The sequence below is a fragment of the Podarcis muralis genome, chromosome 4 (assembly GCF_964188315.1).
Source record: "Podarcis muralis chromosome 4, rPodMur119.hap1.1, whole genome shotgun sequence".
NCBI classification, from domain to species: domain Eukaryota; kingdom Metazoa; phylum Chordata; class Lepidosauria; order Squamata; family Lacertidae; genus Podarcis; species Podarcis muralis.
This window is the reverse complement of record NC_135658.1, coordinates 67,069,471-67,084,686: the sequence shown is the minus strand read 5'-3', so window position 1 is coordinate 67,084,686 and position 15,216 is coordinate 67,069,471. Positions and strand designations below refer to the sequence as shown.

The following is a 15,216-nucleotide window of genomic DNA, read 5'->3' as shown; positions in this document are numbered from 1 at the left end:
AGATGACATTCTGCTTTTTGTTTTGATTCTACCTCTCTTGTCCCTAAAGAGATGTCTTCTTTCCGCTCCCTTTGTACCAGCAAGTGTCTGATAGTCACTTCTGACATTGTCAGGTTGATTTATCTTAACTGGACCAGAAGAATTTTCTGCAACACTTCCCTGTGTGATGTCTCATTGTGTCCTGTAACGATAACTTTCCGCATCTTTTTTAGTTGGGACCTCAACAGGGTTGGAAGATGGAAATGCCTTCCTAACCCGCTGCAGCTTCCCATGTACTGAGACCCTGGCTGCGTCTTACCTCATCACATGGAACTGTTCTGAAGAAGAGCAAGACTCTGACTGTTGAGAATTATGTAGATTCTTCAAGGAGAAAGTTGGAAGGGATTGTAGACCCATTGATCACCTTTCTCCAGTATTCATGCTTCTCGTAGCTCCACTGACCACCTTTCTCTGCTGTTGACACATAACTCTCTCTCAGTTAGTGGCTATTTTTTCCCAAGGAGTTGGGAAGAGCAACCACAATCAGCTGCCAATGAAAGAAAAGGTAAACAAGAGATGGAACGGTTAGGAAGGCATTTCCATCTTCCAAGAGATGGAAGAGATGGAACGGGTTAGGAAGGCATTTCCATCTTCCAACCCTGTTGAGGTCCCAACTAAAAAGGATGCGGAAAGTTATCGTTACAGGACACAATGAGACATCACACAGGGAAGTGTTGCAGAAAATTCTTCTGGTCCAGTTAAGATAAATCAACCTGACAATGTCAGAAGTGACTATCAGACACTTGCTGGTACAAAGGGAGCTGTGCAATCCCCTCCAGCTTCCTCTGGCTGTCTTTGAGGGAGCCATTAGAATTCTCAGTAGTCAGGTCTGGTCTATACAAGCAACAAAAGGCCTTTCAAAGAAAGGGGCAGTAAGACTGCACCCAGGGCCCCATTCCACAGTTATGTGACATTGGCCCCCATCTTGATGTGGCATGGCTTCCCCTGGGGGTATGCAAAAAGGACCCTGTCATGTGTATCCTGGAACTGTGAAGTGACTAAGGTCATACCCTCACTGAGGTCATGTCCCTATTTTCACCATTGAAAATATGGACATCCTAAGAAAAGTGGGACATTTCATGATTAAATCAGAAAAATATTGTAAGTGGGGGTTGGGGGGGAGAGAGACATCTCAAATTGTTACACATTGTACCTAAAGGGTCCCCCCCCCCTCTTATTCACTTTCTGGCAGGTGCCTCACTTTTGATTCCCAGTAAAATACAACAGAACAATTTTTAATGTGTATTTTTAAAGCATTCAAAGAAATGGCAACAAGCACAATATCATTGGGAGCCAGACTTGAGTATTCAAAAATGACAAACACACACATGAAATGAATGGACTTGGGAGCTTGTGTCTGCCTACCAAGTTGAACTTAATCATAGATAAAATGCAAGCTCCCAAGACTTGAATGCCTGTAGACGTGTGAGTGGCTGCCACAGCGGCATTTAGCGTTCGGAAACCTTAAACTGCAGTTTGACAGAGGGCAGCTAACTGCCAAGTATGAATTTGCTCATGCACCTAATGGGGCATTTGAATGCCACCTGCGCCCACCTCACTCCTGCCAAAGTAATAATTCCAGACATATGATATAAACTATAATGCTTCCATCCCCAGTTCTGTTTACTGTGTTTCACAGAATTCAAGCGGCTGCTATAGGGATATCTTTATCCTGGCAGCATCCTACTTTCCCATTGAATTTGACAAGTTAGCATCTCTATACTCAAGACTCAAACATTACAATTCTCTTAGGTGTTATCTGGGAGATGGCCCAATCTGAAACAGCTACTGACCAACTGCAGAGGTGCTATTTAAGAGGGCCAAAAGATATGGAGCTAGAAAAAACGGCCTCTCCTTTTTTGCAAGTTAGGCACAATCCTACGCATGTTGACTCAGTACGCAAATCCTACTGTGTACTGTAAGGCTTGCTCCTACATAAGTGTGACTAGAATCAAATCTTGAATCCTGAATATATCTCAAAGCAGGCATTTCACCCAAGTGAAATGATCCCCCTACTGATTTCAAAATTGGCATCTCCGATCAGCAGAACTTGACCAAGCAACAGTTAAGGAATAAACCCCAAATCTAGATCTGGCCCTCCATCTACTTTGGCACTCCTGGTCCTAATAATGTCACACCGTCAACAGCTCATTCACCTGCATGCTTTCAGCAGATTACATCGGCCAAAAATGTATGCATCTTCCACAATAAACAGCTGCCTCCTACTTGTTCCATTGTATTCCTGTTTTGTATTCTAGCTGCTCATACCTCAGGCAGGCAACGCGTCATACTTATTTACTCATGTCTGCACGCCAGTTATTTGCCATTGTCCATTCTCACGTTGGGAAGATAGAAACATCCACCCTGTGGAACCCAAACCAATCACTACTATGTAGAGTTTCGTATGGAAAACTAGTCGGCAGGTACTAAATCACATCAGTCCTTGCGTGCACATTCATGCACCTTTTCTTTGGATCTGGATGATGGTTAGGCTACAGGTTACAACAGCAGCTAGGGCTGAAGGCCCAGCCAGCATTAATTCTGCTGCAATGGTGCTGTCAGTACAAGACTTCCAGGCAGAAGTCCATGGCTCCCCTCTGCAGAAAGAGCAGGAAGCCCTCCCCTCCCAATATAGTACAGCTGGCTTGCCACAATCTGGAGTGACGTAATACACCTAAGAGCACTTCCCTGCAACACACACAAATAGCACCAGAGTCCAGAGTCTAAAATTATCTACATTGCACCACTGCTCTGTTTCCTGCAGTTTAAATCCCCTATGAATCAGGCACACACAAAACACTTTTTAACCCTTTCCTGCTAAGCACAAACAACAAATTATTCCCTGATTCTGCCTGGGTCCTTGTATACAAGAGTAAGCAGCCAAAATGCATAAAAGGAAACCTCTGCCAACAGTGTTGCTACTCTTGGGAAGACAGGCTTAAGAATCCTTTGCCTGTAGGCCAAAGTTTATGTTACATTAAAAGCACTTCCAACGTTATTTTCAGAGCAATAAGGAAAACGCATTTTCCATATGTGCCATGTCAGGTTGGATTTACACCATCTTTGGAACTGGTACAAATGTATAATGGATGTGAAGTGTCAATTATTTTTCTGCCGTGATTTTGGTTTGTTACTTTTTATGGAAAGGGGATCTTCGTCAACAAGATGTGTTCCACTTTACCAGTTGTGCACTAAAGACACATGCCAGCTGGATGAGAGCACTGAAAAGCGATTGTTTCCGCATGACAACCGATTAGATCCAATGCCCATTCAACTGTGTCAAGTTCCATCCCATCCTTTTTCAACACAGCGGTCTCAGCCCAGCAAAACTCCTCATATGACAGCAAGAGGTTATGTTTATTTATTTCATAAAATTTATACACTGGTTGATTGTTTGTTGGGGGAGGACGACTCAAAGCGGATTTTAAATACAGTGGTACTTTGGTTGTTGAACACCTTGGTTGTCAAAAAAATCGGCTCCCGAACGCCGCAAACCCAGAAGTGAGTGTTCTGGTTTGCGAATGTCCTTTGAAAGCCGAACAGCCAACGTGGTTTACACGGCTTCTGATTGGCTGCAGGAAGCTCCTGCAGCCAATCAGAAGCCTTGGTTTTTGAACCGTTCCAGGAGTCAAACGAACTCTCAGAACAGATTAAATTCGAGAACCAAGGAACCACTGTCCGTGTACATGGGGTAGGGGGTTCCATCCATTATCATTAGTTCTTTTCACACCAATTTGCCACAAACAAGTATTCAGAAGAATTTGACATTTCACTTGGCACTAGTGGAGATAGGAGATGACAACTTGTGTTTTCAATTCTGAGGGGCTTTAGAAACCTATGGGGGGGGCGGAATTGAAAGGGGCACAGGAAGTGTGCACAGATTCTACTGATATAAATGAGTTCGTTTACACCAGCCTTCCTCAGTCAGGTGCACTCCAGATGTTTTGGACAGCTTTCATCAGCATGGCCAATAGCGAGTGATAATGGGAGTTGTAGTCCTGCATCTAAAAGGCACCAGGTTAGGAAAAGCTGGTCTACCTACCAGACATGATTCTTTGATCCCTTGTATAGGAAAGGGAAATCTGGCTCAGGAAATAAGTACAATATTTTGTGTTAATTAGCTGTGGAGGGTGAATGGTAGTGAATAAGCAAAACAAATAAAATACTACAGAAATGCATTTGGTAGGGTTGCCATTCAAACAGTGAAAATCTGGACAGAAAAGTTGTTGCAGTATTCCGGATATGTCTGGGAAATTCCAGATGTATGGTAACCCTACATTTGGATTGTGATGGTCTTCCTCACCAAAGAGGTTTTCAAAGATTAAGTTCAAAATAAACATTTTATGTAATTCAGAAGACACATGCCAGTATTACATACTGTATTTTTTTAACCTAAAAGGAGCTTATAGAAAGTAATTTGTCTGTCCTTTTTTCCCTCACTCCCTTTAATTAGCAATATAATTAATTTGAATAGTTCATTCTCAAGGAGGATGTACTGAATTGTGAGCAAACCTAAGTGAATGTTTACTAGATAACATGCATTAAACAAGCCATGAACAATAGCTTCATGAACAATAGCACAAAAACATTATGGAATTCTGCAGCGTGGCATAATGCAGCTGTCCAAAAATAAAAATAAAAGACTCAAAATTACTTGAAATTTGGAGATGTCACAATTTAGTAGCCACAAAATAGTGAGGGATGTTGTTTTGTTTGTTACTATGTTATTTATTTCTGTGTTTTTATATTGTAAACCACCTGTGATTCTCAGATGAAGGGCAGTACAGTGGTGCCTCAGGTTAAGTACTTAATTCGTTCCGGAGGTCTGTTCTTAACCTGAAACTGTTCTTAACCTGAACCACCACTTTAGCTAATGGGGCCTCCTGCTGCCGCCGTGCCGCCAGAGCACGATTTCTGTTCTCATCCTGAAGCAAAGTTCTTAACCCGAGGTACTATTTCTGGGTTAGCAGAGTATGTAACCTGAAGCTTATGTAACCTGAAGCTTATGTAACCTGAAGCGTATGTAACCTGAGGTACCACTGTACAGAAATTTAATTGTTAATACTAATAATAAAGTAAGGTTTTCAGTGGCAATCAGGCAAATGGGTACCACTATGGGCACAATTTAAATATGCGCCATGATGATGATGAACATAATTTTCTTATTTATACCCTGCCCATCTGGCTGGGTTGCCCCATCCACACTGGGTGACTTCCAACACATATAAAAACATAATGGTAGCAATATTCAGGTATTATATCAGGGTATCTAACCTTTTGTGGCCAGTGGGCACATTTGGAACTTTGATGGCTGCCATGGGAGTGTAGCATAACACAAAATGGTTGCCATGGGAATGTGGGGCAATACAAAATGGCTTCCACACCTCTTCTTTGTTCGGAACAGAAGACGGTGTGTCCACTGAATATGCTGGCATCCACTGAAATGTGGGCTTATTTAAGAGAGTGTTTTATGTATGAAAGGCTGAGCCAGTGCAAACAGGAACTGCGCAGGAAGAGCAAAGAATCTTTAACACAATGTAGATTTTTGAGGGGATACGTAATTAGACATTTCTCAGGCACCGCAGGAGATACCAGCAGGCACCCTGGCACCATGCTGGCGGACCCTACATTAAGTTCTCTGTGCTGAAATAAAGCTGCATGGGGGAAAGGGGGGGTGTGCGCGCTACTGCCAATGTCCTCCTCCCCACCAGCTTCACTTCCCGTTGTGTAAAAGAGGCATCTGAGAACATTCAGCATTTCCAATAGAAGCCTGTGTGCTGATGCATTCAACTGAATGTAGCTTGAAGACTCTTTCAGAGTCAAAGGTGAAGCCACCAGTTACAGGGAACCCCCATGCCACCCTCAGTGAGTTTGATTTAACACAGATAACCATGCATAAATATGGCTGTAGAGAATATACTGTATTCATTGTCTATCAGATGGGTCAAGCTGAAAGGCTTAGAATGATGCAGTTATAATGTAGCACCAAACCTGAGCATGAAGAAGGGTGAGAAATTAGTCTTGAATGTAGCAGCAGGGGTCCATCTGTTCAATTTTTGACGTATTATTTATCATACTAAAGTAGGTCATTTTTAATCGTGCTTCTCCATTCCTTCTGGCTCACAGGAATATACATCATGCCTTCTCCTTGCTAAGAAAAAGAAGAAAAATCAATAAAGGCTGAATAAAATTTAAATCAGGACGTTCCAGTTTGACACACACAAGAGAACTGAAGGTCTAAGAGTGCCGATATTGTCAGTACAAAAGCATTCCTGATAGGCCTGGGCATACAACTCTAAGTGCAACCTAAGGAGCTCAAGCTGAGATTTTCTGCTTTAGCCATGACCCTGTTGCCCTTTGCTTCTGGCTGAATTTAAAAGCAAACCTACCAGATTTGCACTTTCAACTAACCTGTACAAAAAGACATATACTAGGATAAGTGTGCATAAAAATGCATATATCAGTGATAAAACATACACAGGTGTCTTATATTATGGGAAATTGTTTTGCAAAACATGTTTATTAGGCAAAATTTCCTAGAAAAATGCCTGTATTGGGAAAAATTTGCACTAAATTGGTGATGAATTTCCATGAGCACTTAAAGCAATCTGATGCATCCTATCGCCCCAGGGATGCCCTTTCAGGGGCCACGGGATTGCAATCTAAACGGTTTGTGTTTTGTTTTCTGGTTTATGTAGCCCTGACGAAAATAACCTATGTATTTTATTTTATACACAATGAGCTTTGGAATGATTCCTTCTTGTTGAAAATTGTTTAAACAACATCATCTCTGGCAACACTTGCTGCAGATGTATGCAATGACAACAGCTGAAGATCTGAGAAAACCACATTGTATATTCTAAAACAGGGGTCAGCAAACTTTTTCAGCAGGGGGCCAGTCCACTGTCCCTCAGACCTTGTGGGGGGCCGGACTATATTTTTTTTGGGGGGGGATGAACGAATTCCCATGCCCCACAAATAACCCAGAGACGCATTTTAAATAAAAGGACACATTCTACTCATATAAAAACATGCTGATTCCTGGACCATCTGCGTGCCGGATTTAGAAGGCGATTGGGCCAGATCTGGCCCCTGGACCTTAGTTTGCCTACCCATGTTCTAAAACGTATCTGATCAATACAAACCAAAACACTACACATGCAGAGGTTTCCTGTTTTGCTCATCTGAAGGCAAAAGCTCCTTCAACTGCATGTCTGAGCTCATGATGGAGAATGGTGAAGCTATTGCCTTGATTCAACAAGTGAAACACATGTGTTTACCAGAACTGGAAAGACCTGAGCGAGGAGGCAGAAGCCCCACTGAAATCACCTTCAAAACCACATGTGGATGCACGAGTGGACTGAATCCAGTTCTTTTCCTGAACTGATTATTGATGCTCTTCAAAACCGTTTGATAAGGCCTCATGTTTGCACTCTCATTTTCACCTTTTAGACCCTTGTTCCCACGCCCTGAGAGACACATCTGCAGCACCTGTTTGCGCATGATCTTCCCTCTCATGTACGGGAGCCACAGTTCATTGCTTATTTACATACACCCCACAGAGATGCTTTCATCAAACCCAAAACACACACACACAACCATGCCTGCTGTTGTGTATCTCCACTTCCACATGCAAAATGGGTGCTATCAGAAACAGGTCTTAAATTCCAAGTCCCTGAGTGGGTCAGCTGCAGTCACATGCTGGGTTTACATCCAGACGCAGCAGATGTTGCACAGTTCCCTTTTGCTTCTCTTGCCCAAGATGCTCTTGGCAGAAAGATGGGCCTCAGGTGGGCAACCGGGATGAGCACTGATTAGCTGGAAGAGGTAAAGAGATTTATACATCCAATATAACGAAACCTGTATGATCCTGTATAACTTGCTCGTTGCTAATCTCCTTCCAACTGTGCTTTGGCAGGGAACACCAAGCCTACTCCAGCCCAATATGCAGCTCTGTATATTTCTCTGGTAATTAACCTTGACAATTTGAAGTGTACAGCTTCAGCCTGGGTATCATGCTCGTCCCTACCCTCTGCTGCTAAAATAAAATTATATCTTTGCTCATCCATTCATTTTACATGTAGAAAGACAGATGGTTGCTCTGGATTGTTCTGTGCTGCAACAGATGCCGTAATTGAGGGCTGGGAAACTCTGCCAAATTAATTAGATACCCTTACCAATTTGGATGGAAAGGACAGTGCATTACCATTCCGCGCTGTAGAGCTTCTGACACATTGGGGTTATCTTTGTTGAATTTGCAGGTTTCCTTGGGAACTCTTCCCATTGTTCAAGCTGGGACTAGAACCGCTTGCATCACCGAGGGATTTGCCAGGTGCCGAACGGTGAAGACGCAAGAGCAGCAAAACGAAGGAGAAGGGAGAATTGGGGGACAAAAACAGAAATGTATCCAAGTGTTTATAGAAAGTCAGTATATCCTCACTCCCATTCATCCATTAAAAAATCAGGTAAGGAAATGGACCATTGTTATTCTAATGAGCAAAATGCCCTTCTCAGTATGATGGGCAGGGAGGATGTGAGGAACTGGGTATTACATGGACCCCTAAGTGTGCACACATGTACAGAGGGTCCCTCTGCATTCCTTAAAAAGGAAGCAACGCCCAAAGGTGGCTTCAATTCAGATCCTGTTCACTGCACGGTGCTATGCAAAAAAATAAATAAACTCAGTCAAAGTGGCCTAATGAACAAGACCGTCATAGAAGAGAGAGAAAGCTGACCTAGAATGGAGCATCAACTTTTATTTTACCCTCAAACCAAGGGGAGAAGAGGAAACAATAAAGAAAAAAACATGGTCGTCTTGAATAAAAAGAGTCCTGTTGGATCAGATCAATGGCCCAACTAGTCCAGCATCCTCTTCTTGCAGTGGCCAAGCAAACTGCCTCCAACAATGGAAGGACAACATAGTCGTTTTGGTTTGTAGCCATACATCTATAGACAATTGTGGGGATGTACTCTTAATGGCCTGCCTAGGGCTGGCAGAATAGAAAAGTTATCAGCAGGTGTTTAAAAGGTGGCACAGAAGGAGCCAATGAGTATCTATTGGCAGAGTCTTCCACAGCTGATAACATGAAAAGCTTGGTTTATCACTGTTGTCGGTTGACAACACCAATTCAGGGAACCATCAGAAAAAGTGCCGATAATTCATGAAACGAAACAACTTTTTTCAAACAAAGACGCAATTCATGTGAGATTGAGAAAGCATTACAACTTGAACCTGGCTTTAAGCATTGCTGAGTTCAAGCTGCATCAATTCAGAATATGACTCCATTCCACTTTCTAAGAAACAAATACCCCTCTCTTATTATCAGTTATTACTCTCGTACGGGACTGCTTTGACACACAGGAGCTGGCAGAAGGGAAATGACAGCAGTTTGAAGGATAGCTATTGCACTAATGGCAAGACTGGAGGGTTCTCAGTACTGGCATACTTGAACAAGAACTAGTATTAAGGGACAAACTTCATCTATTTCAGGATGTGTGTGATTCTTCTTAAAGGCAGCCATGTGGTGAAGGGCCATTTGGATCAGGGCAGGCAATTTACCAGGGCAAAACTTCTCCCTCCTGGTGCCGCTGTGAGCTGCATGCTTTCATAATACATGCTATGGCTCTGATCTCAAACACCATGCTTCAAAAAGGTGTGTTTGCTTTTAGGGAAAGGAGGAGACATCGGGAGATCCAGGCATGGAGCTTAGTAGTTTGAGCCAAAGACAGTTGTACACAGGACCATAATGACATGAAGTAGGATACCCAGAATTTTAAGGGAAGGATCCAGGTTTGATGCCCTATGACAAACATTGGAGAGCTACTGCTAGCCACTGTAAGGAACAGTGGGCCAACTCTGGATGGAGAAGTTTCCTATGCTTAGGCCGTGGCAGGTCTACTTATTACCAGTGCCACTTAACTCAAAACAATACGTGGAAATGTTATGTGTGAAGACTTCCAGATGGGTCCCACCAGTTTTGACTGCTTTCATACCTCTAGCAGCTACTACTAGGAGTGCCTGGTGGAGAATGTCTACATGAAGTGGGTCCAATTTGCTGCATATAAAACCTTCATGGGAACCAGTCACCATACAGAGGTTGTTTCAAGTGGTGCTCAAGAGTCAGAGAACGGTGGCTGCTGATGTTTATAGGCACAATATGTGCTTCCCCCAAAGCTTTCTGTTTTCCACAGACTAATGTCTTATTGGTCCAAAATGCCTTTAACTATTAGCATCAGATGCATGCTTCTACAGCAGAGTATAGTGTCATTTTAATAAATCTCCTCACATAAGAAAGTACATTTTAGGCAAGTTTGGGTCATTTTGTCTCAAGTTCTTTGCAGGACTTTTTTCCCCCTCATAGAAAGGGACTAGAAAGGGTGCAAGAGAAACTTAATAGCAAGAGACAGCCCTGTCACAAAAATTAGTCACTCTGCAAGGGTGGTTTTCTCCCCATTCTGTCGCCATGCCAGATAGATATAGAAAACAGCATGTAAGAAGAATTCGGTCAAACTTTTGACTGTTGTAACTTTAGGTTAGCTTTTTTTTCTAATAAGTTTCATACGGGTTTTTGAAACTACCCTATCAAATTTGCGGTGTTTCTTAGAATGGGGAGAAAGAACATAAATGATTGTGTCTTGTAGGAATGTAGGACTGCTCAAGTCGTGGAAAGCATGCCATGGAGAAAGCAACGGAAGGTTTTTGTGTGCACCTAGAAAGAGCCAAAGGTTGGTTCACCTCAAGATAGATTTCTGCCTCTTTTTTCTCGTGGTGTAGTCACCCTGATCATGGCCCAGCTGAGGGTGAACACCAGTAACTGACAAAGGTACATATAGTAATACAGTGGTACCTCGGGTTACATACGCTTCAGGTTACAGACTCCGCCAACCCAGAAATAGTACCTCGGGTTAAGAACTTTGCTTCAGGATGAGAACAGAAACCGTGCTCCAGCGGCGTGGCGGCAGCAGGAGGCCCAATTAGCTAAAGTGGTCTTCAGGTTAAGAACAGTTTCAGGTTAAGAACAGACCTCCAGAACGAATTAAGTTCTTAACCCGAGGTACCACTGTATAGCAGAGAAAAGTTTAAGATTGCTCTGTCAACTAAAAATTACCATTCTAATTTCATTGTTCTCTGGTCATGCCTCTGTGTCAGATTTTTACCAACATTCCATCACGTTGGGGGGTGGGGTGAGGGAGAGTGAGTGTTTTCTTGTTATTGAGCTTTATTCAAAGCTATACTTAAAAGCCTTTAATACAGACACAAGAGAGCTTGCTAATACACAATTCAACTGAAAGGGAACCAATTTAAAGGAATGAGCATGTGCATTGCTACTGCTTATTCCTCCTCCCCATCACTTATAAATGCTGATATATTTGTGCAGAGGTTTACATTGCCGTGTTTGCAGATCACTCAGCATGCCGGACTATAAATTCATTATGTACACCATTTGCCACAATGATTTTGCAGGGGCAAAAAATTGTTTGCATATACTATTCAGGTCCAGGTTATTTCTTTGTGGTCCTGAGCTGTAGTTGCCCATATAAAAGTTGCCAGAGGTTCTGCTCTTGTCCAAACCCACTTCATTTTGCTCTAACATTGAAGATAAGCTGTGTAAAACTGTAGATGAAGTTATGTGCTCTACAATGATTATAAAAGCATGAACATTTCTTTGATTGTAGGGTTGTCGGTCTCTACTACCATATGTTTACTGGTCTCATGAGGCAAAAAACAGACAACAGATTCACAATTAGGTGGAAACTTTTCCTTAAAATATTTAAAACTGGAGAAGAATAGTTATTACTAACTAAAACAATTACATTCATGAGAAGGGTTGCTACTTGAGGGTCAATTTCCAAATCTATAGTTCCATATGCTCCGCATATTCCATTTGAGATAGAACAGCACTTGGGGAAGCGTTAAATCAGCTGGATAAATTATTGCTGAATTTCACTTGAGTGTACATAGCTTCTGCTTCTCTTTTCTTTGCTTAATTCCTCAGCACTAAAGTGTATTTGTGCTGACATATTTTGCAAAATGAAAATGTAGGATACATTCTCCACAGCCAGGGCCGGATTTACGTATAAGCTAAAGTTTGCTTCCTTCCTTCCTTCCTCCCTCCCTCCCTCCCTCATAGCATACATGATGCTGCTTTCATCATCAGCTGGCTCCACAACCACCCACAATTGCTCTGCTTATGATCTGGCCTGGAATCTTATGCTGGAATAATCATATGCCACATGATCTATGATATCATACATTACAAATACACCAGAGTTTGCTATGCCCTTCATTGTAAGGAAACCACACCTGAGGTATGTGCTGCCACCCCTGAAACCTCTCACCACTCAGGGACTGCGGGTGTAGGAATGCTTCTTTGTGGGCAGTCTAGGTGTAGTCTAAAACAGCACCTAACAGAGCTCAATTGGCATGTCCTTTTCCACATTCCAGGTTTAGACTATAACTTAATGCAAATACTGCCAATGGCTACAACATCAGCCAACTACACATCCTTGCTTTGTTTATCTTCTAGTATGATGAACACTTTTGGATAATGTAAAACCTTGTGCACTATTTTGTAACATTTTGGGTAGCAAATAATAATGGCATTGCTCTAATGTGAATTTTGGAATTTCTTTGGTGGTTGGTTACAGTCATATTAAAACAAACATAAATAATAAAACCAACGACTTGAAAATATTTTCCTGCATATCTCTAGGGCTTCCCCATCCTCTGCTTCCATCGACAGGGACCCATGTCTCCTCTTCCCTGGGCCTATTTGGTGTCCAATGCATCTGCACATGACAGCCACTCTGTAACATCCCTTGGGTGAGGTCAATATGAAGAATGAGCTTACCTATCGTTTGTAGTCCACCCCTTGGTTCTGATCTTCAGGGAATACTCAGGAGACTCTGGTACCTTTGCACAAACACAAGCTTTTGAGGAACCATGTGACACAGTGCCTCAGCTCTAAGGCCTGCACCAAACGAAAGAAAAAGAGAAACCTCTCAAAAACTAACAGTCCCTCTTAAAGCTCTAACACAACCACACAGTATATTTAAAGCACTATGGTACTACTTTAAACCATCATGGCTTCCCCCCAAGAATCCCGGGAGTTTGTGAAGAGTACTGAGAGTTTTTAAGGGACCCCTGTTCCCCCAGGCCAGCCCAAGAAACCTTGGCACCTGAGCCGAACCAACAAATGTGTACCCCTATCCCCAGCCTGGCTATGCAACCTGCCATTTTGTACAGCACCATGCACTCACCAGTCCTCGGTCAGCATGGCTAATGGTCAGGGATGACATGACACTGAAAAGTCAGTGTGGTGTAATGGTTAGAGTGGCAGACTAGGGCCTGGGAGACCAGAGTTCAAATCCCCACTCGTTTTAATGTTTGATGTATTATTATGTTTTTATACATGTTGGAAGCCAGAGTAGCTGGGATAACCTAGTCATATGGGTAGGGTGTAAATAAAGGAGTTGTTATGGAATAGGATGTCCCCATTTTCATTGGATAAATGCTGGAGGGTATGCTAGCTCTGTACTCCCAAGCCCCTCAGGAAGAAATTGCTACCCTCATTTTATTCCATAAAATACCGTATTTTTTGCTCTATAAGACTCACTTTTCCCCTCCTAAAAAGTAAGGGGAAATGTGTGTGCATCTTATGGAGCGAATGCAGGCTGCACAGCTATCCCAGAAGCCAAAACAGCAAGAGGGATCGCTGCTTTCGCTGCACAGCGATCCCTCTTGTTGTTCTGGCTTCTGAGATTCAGAATATTTTTTTTCTTGTTTTCCTCCTCCAAAAACTAGGTGCGTCTTATGGTCTGGTGCATCTTATAGAACGAAAAATACGGTACATTTGTCAAAAAGTAAAACCCTTTCCTCACCACTTTTTAAGAATTCTGGTTACATAACAGGTGTTTGTGTGAAGTGTGAAGGAGTAACAGATAAATATGTGGCAAAGGTAGGAAGTGTGGTATGGAAATTCCTGCTTTTGTTTTATCCTATACTCTGCTCTGGATAAAGGTAAAGGTAAAGGTACCCCTGCCCGTACAGGCCAGTCTTGACAGACTCTGGGGTTGTGCGCCCATCTCACTCAAGAGGCCGGGGGCCAGCGCTGTCCGGAGACACTTCCGGGTCACGTGGCCAGCGTGACATCGCTGCTCTGGCAAGCCAGAGCCGCACACGGAAACGCCGTTTACCTTCCCGCTAGTAAGCGGTCCCTATTTATCTACTTGCACCCGGGGGTGCTTTCGAACTGCTAGGTTGGCAGGCACTGGGACCGAACAACGGGAGCGCACCCCGCCGCGGGGATTCGAACCGCTGACCTTTCGATCGGCAAGCCCTAGGCGATGAGGCTTTTTCCCACAGCGCCACCCGCGTCCCTTAGAAGGGACTTACCCGCGTCTGGATAAGGTGGGGCTAACTTTTATGAGTGCTGAATGAATACGCTGTCTTCTGCTTCAGTGCAGGGAATCTCTTTCTCCCCTGCTAGTTAAAGACTTCTTGCACTTTAAATAAATCAGAGTAACTGCACAGGTTTGATGTGCAAGATTTTCTGTGAAATATTTATTTGGTGGGTAGCAGAAGAGAATTAGGGGAACATGTTAAGTGGCTGGGTTTTTATACTGAAACGTCCTTTTTTTAAAAAGGTACCGTGAAGTGAGAGTGCTTGAAGTTTTAAAGATTCTGAAATATTTGATAAGGCTCTCAAGAACTTGCAACCATTATATTAATCTTTGTTATCAGTGGCACTTAGGTTCTCCTCCATTCACTCAATGAGTATCTTAAACAAACAGGTTTTGGCAGGGGACAAAACCAAAGCAAAAGCGTCAGACACATTTGGTGGTACGGAGCATGATCAATGTAACCCAGCCAAGTGAAGCACTTTAACACCCCATTGATTTCAGTGGAAAAGTTAAGTACGTACTTAAATCTCTCTCCCCCCTCCCTTTGAAATCGAAAGAGTTCATCTCTGCCTGGTTTCTGCCCAAAAAGGTTTGTTTAATTCTTTTCCTCACTGAGGTAAGAGCTGTTGATGCAATGGAACTTAACTGATGTGGCTTGTATTAAATAAACACAATCCCCTTAAAACAGAATGGCTCCATCTCATTACAAGCACTTACATTTATCACAGATTCAATACCTACTGCGTTTCCTTGCCCACATAGTCTAAATGATAT

General features: G+C 42.8%; 1 long non-coding RNA gene across 1 annotated transcript in view; it reads right to left on the bottom strand.

Moving 5' to 3' along the window:
* The window catches only part of LOC114596275 (uncharacterized), a 28,430-nt gene extending 15,206 nt beyond the window's left edge, over nucleotides 1-13,224 (bottom strand). The window contains exons 1-3 of the long non-coding RNA XR_003706491.2: nucleotides 12,891-13,224; nucleotides 6,031-6,190; nucleotides 5,314-5,423 (exon numbers count right to left, since the gene is read on the bottom strand). This is a non-coding gene — a long non-coding RNA (uncharacterized LOC114596275). The remainder of the gene's footprint in view (nucleotides 1-5,313; nucleotides 5,424-6,030; nucleotides 6,191-12,890) is intronic.
* Between the last annotated feature and the right edge of the window lie 1,992 nt (nucleotides 13,225-15,216).